Raw genomic sequence first — 5175 nt, 5'->3', positions numbered from 1 at the left:
CAATCATTCTGGCATGAATCTGATTAAAATTCTGAATTTTCCGTAAATTTTTAACATCTATTACAATTTCCACAGATATTTTAATGAACATTAGAGTATTTTATCTATATCCTATTATTCAGATTCATTATTTCATATTTTAATATAGTATTTTGTTCAAGACCATTTATATTTTTAATCTATGTAAAGCAAGGTCACGCTACATCCGATTGGATGGGTTTTTTTATCTACTATAATTATCTTTTTGCTCCGGTTTCTTATGCTGAAAGAAACTTTCCTCAATTCTTCTTTGATTCCTTTTTTTTATCAATGTTGAGATTAGAAGTAACGGGGAATTGTTTTCAGCCACCTACCATGGAATTATAAATTTCCCTCAGAACATCAGAGGGAGAGTACCACTTCAACTCTATAAGAATCAGGGTCATTGGGACAAGCCAGGGGGTATTGTCTACTCCACCCTTTTTTTTTTCTCCAGCCTGCACCTAGAGGTAGGGCAGGACAGTCATCATCGGAACTGAGCCAATTAGCACCAGCTCCGTGCTAATTTCGGACCTCAAGGAGGACTTCGCTGGGACACCGAAGCCATTCGGGAGTATCCTTCCAGACAACTGTTTCACCTAGGAGGACAGTTGGTTTTTACTTCAAAACTATATATATATATATATATATATATATATATATATATATATATATATATATATATATATATATATATATATCTTGTTTCACCAGTTATAGGTTTTTTTTATATCATATATATATTAATTAATATAACTCCCCTTGGTGTAAGGTATCGGTAAGTTTGAGCTCAAATTCTACCCAGAGATTATCTTCCATTGTTTTTTTGTATTAACCATTTATTTCATTATTAACTTTAATTATTTCATTATTTGTTTACTTAACTAATTTTTTATATTTCATCTTGCGTTATTAACTCCGGTTATTATCCCTTCAGGATAATATACCGTTTCAATTGTTTAACTTGGCTTGTTCCCATTTATATATATTATTTTGTTTGTATTTGAATTTAGAGTTGTTTAACAATATTGTTGGTCATATTGTAGGTTAGTATGATATAGTTACTTGGCTATACGTTCTTCCAACGTTAGCATTATTTTGTGTTAGGTTGCTTTTTTAACCTAGATGTAGGTTGTACACTCTATATCAGAGTTATTCTGTGTAATTTTCCACTTTTTATTATAGTTGTTTTCAACATTTTTTTTAATATTATATTGTGAAATTTTCATATACTTTTTGGTAACTTAGAGATTGTCAGAATCTAAGAAGTTATATTTAATAAACTTGAATTTGTTTTGCATATAATTTTTTTATTAATATTTCCTTACCTTTTTACATTTACAGCATTATTGTTTATTAAGTCAACTTTAATTAATATTAGCAGTATACGATACCTGGAAGAGTGACTGTTACTCTTTTTAGAGTAGTATCCCTCTTCTGGCGCCCTCAATTTGTTTTCTTTGTTAATTTTCATTATATCTATTTATTTTTCATATCTTCTTTTCTATCCATCATACATATTTTCCTGATTTACTGTCTTTAAAAGGCATGCAAATTGGCCGTATCCATCCTTGAGTTTCTAGTGGTCATTCTCTTGCCTGCATTGCTAGCCTAGCCACATTCCGTTCAATATTTTTTTTTCATACTTCTTTACTTAATTGTTATCTATTTTATCCCATATATATAGACCACTCTTCTTATACCTCTCTCCTCACACACCCCAGTATTTTGCTACATAATGTCTGATTAAGTCTTTCATTTAATCCATTCGAGAATGGACAGTCTACTGATGTAAAAATTAATTGAATATTTAAATGTTTCATATGATTTCTAAATATGTTGTAATTAATTCCTTGATACTAATCTGTTAATAATGTTTTTATGGGGTGTTTATCATGAATTTTGGCGATTAATTTTATGAAATCATCTGTGGTCTGATTTTTAGAAGTAACTGCAAACGCATATCTGGTGAAGTGATCTACAAGTAAGTGGAGGTATTTTTTTGTCGAACGATTGCCACCAAATCCTCCTATTGTATCTAAGTACATTATCTGAAAAGGTTCTTTTGCTGGACCCAATTGTGACAAAAGACCATATTTTGGACCGATTCTTGTTTTATTTTTACAGCAGATCTCGCATTTTTGACAGATATCCTTTGCTAGTGAATCTATATTCTTAATGTAGTAAAAATTTCTAATTTTGTTTGTTACTTTACCAGCACAAACATAACCATAAAATTTGTGAACTTTTGTTATTAACTCTTTTCCAAAATCTTTGAATAAAATTATTTTTTTTTCATTCTTCCTTAATTTATAAAATATATCTTGGTTCAAAATTGTTCCTCTCATTGTATCTATAACTTGTCGATTATTATTTTCGTCTTGTTTTATCTCAGTTAATGTGACTAGGTTTACTGTTCTTTGAATGTTTCTGCATTTTTCATATTTTCCAAAACTGGGTTTCTAGAAAGGCAGTCTGCTTCTACATTTTCTTTTCCAGGTTCATATTTAATGTCGAAGTCAAATTGTGAAAGAAAATGTGTCATATCTCCTAATTCTTCATCTGGTCTTGTACGAAGTTCTCTTCCCTCAAGGGGTTTATGATCAGTAATAACGAGAAATTTTCTTCCCATTAGCCAGTATTGCCAAAATTTTATTGCTTCTTTAATTGCCAGGCATTTTAAAAAAATAGCCTTTTTATTTTTTTGATATTTGTTAAATTTTTTTTTTAAAGTATGCTACGGGTTTCATTTCTCCATCTCTTTGTTTTTGTTTCAGAATCGCACCAATTCTTAGAACACCAGCATCTGTATATATAATTGTAGGAGCATTTGGGTTAAAAATGGCTAGTATAGGTTCAGAACAGAGGATATTCTTTGCCCTATCAAAAGCTGTTTCGCAGCTTAAAGACCAGTGGAATTTGATATCTTTTCTAAGTAAATTATGTAGTGGCTCTAATAACCTAGCTGAATCTTTTATACATTTGTGGTAAAAATTTACTTTTCCCAAAAACTGTCGTACTTTTTTTCTCGTGTCTGGTGCTGGAAAATCTCTGATCGATATTAAATTATCATGTAACGGACGAACTGAATTGTTTCCCACAATGTGTCCCAAATATTTAACCACTTCTCTTGCAAAATTACATTTTACAAGTTTGAGCCTAAATCCCTCTTCAATAATTGCTTTCATAAGTCTTTCTATATGAAGCACGTGGTGTTCGTGTGTCCTGGATATTTCCACTTCATGGTTTGTTCCAGTTTCACTTTTAATCTTTCTATATGGTCTAAGTGTTCTTCAAATGATAATGAGAATATTAAAATGTCATCTATGTAGTTTATACAAAATGAATTTAAATTATGCTTCCTGATAATATTACTTAAAATTCTTTGAAATATTGCGGGAGATGTTTTAAGCCCAAAAGGTAAGCATTTCCATTGCCAATGACCACTTTGGATAACGAAGGCTGTCTTGTATTTATCTTTTATCCGAACTGGAATAAACCAAAAAGCAGAATTTATATCTAAAGTAGTAAAGAACCTAGCATTCCTTGTTTTGGTCAAAATCTCGTCAATTAAAGGAAAAAGTTGGGGTTCAGGAATAATTAATTTATTTAACTCACGAAAGTCAATGCACAATCTTGTTTTAGATCCTTCATCTTTTTTAAAAGCCAATGTAACAGGTGCTGCAAAAGGTGAAGATGATTCTTCTATTAAATTTGCTTTTAATAATTGTCCTATTTGAAATTCTATCTCTTTTTGGTCTTCTATCGAGCATCTATAGGGCCTTTTTGCAACAAATTTATGTTCTAAAAGTTTAATTTGAGCTTCATTATTTTGAACCTGCTCAATGTCAAATTTATGTTTTGCAAAAATATTGTCATATTTATTTAGTAATATTTCTATTTTATTTTTCTGATATGGCAACAAATGTTCTAATTTTGCTTCAAAAAGTTCTGTGCGAATTCCCTCATTAAAGTTTATGGAGTATTCTGTAATATTAATATTATAATTAAATTTTTCGATTTTTTCTTCAATTTTTCCGTATAATCTTTGACAAATTTCTAAATCAAAATCTTGTTTCATTTGAAAATTTAAAATGGAATCTAATCCGAGTAGAATATCGTACTCATAATATTCATCATTAATTACAAAAAGATTAATATTTTTCTCAATTTTATTAATTTTCAGTTTTGCAATTAGTTTTCATGTAAAATTTGTTCTGCCATTTATCGTTTTAAACATATTCCTATCTTCTTGAATATCTAATCCTAACTTTCTTGCCACCTTCGAATTCAGAAGAGTAACATTTGAGCCTGGGTCATAAACTCCACATAATTCTTTATTATTTAGGAATACTTTTAATTTGATCAATGACAGCAAATCTAGTTTTTTTGTTCGGTTACTGTTTCATTTAATGTCTCCTGTATAGCAATATTATTAATATATTTAATATCATTTGATTTGTTTACTTTTGTTACCTTTTTATCTGTTTGCTTTAAACGGCATATTTCCTCTGGATGAAACCTCCCAGTGAATCCTTTTTTATCCCAATATTGACAAGTAGTTTTTTGTTCTTCTGGTATTATAGTAGTTTTTTGATAAAAATTTGGTTTTGTCTCCAATTTATTCTTCTTTTTTATAACTAAACTTTCCAATTTTCGTCATTCAACTACCAATTTTTCCATTGTTGTAACGTCAGCTCTATTAATATTATCTTGTATATAAATTGGCAAATTTGTTACAATTAAATCAATTAGTATATCAATGGGAAAATCATTCTTTATATTTAGCAATAAATTTTCTTTAGGAAACGCATAATCAACAATACTACCACCTATATACCTAAAAGAATAAGCGTGCCTATGATTATGCCAACCTGCTTCACAAAAACTATCTAAAAAATTAATTTTCCATACCTCAAAACTGTTATCTAAGCCTAATGTTATTATTTTTGATTCAAACCATTCTTTTGCTATTCGATCAAGAAACAAACGTAGAATCAAAATCTTGTCTTCATCAGCAACCACCTCACATCGCAAACATTCTGATTCGAAAGTCTTGAGCCATGAATTCATTGGAACATTATTTCCATCAAAATTTCGAAGTACAAAATCATCTTTTATTTTTTTAAAATTTTTTTTTTAACTTTAGGTAAATTT

Source organism: Diabrotica undecimpunctata, chromosome 5, assembly GCF_040954645.1.
Source record: "Diabrotica undecimpunctata isolate CICGRU chromosome 5, icDiaUnde3, whole genome shotgun sequence".
In the NCBI taxonomy this organism is placed as follows: Eukaryota; Metazoa; Arthropoda; class Insecta; order Coleoptera; family Chrysomelidae; genus Diabrotica; species Diabrotica undecimpunctata.
The sequence above is the reverse complement of the archived record's forward strand: the minus strand, read 5'-3'. Positions refer to the sequence as shown.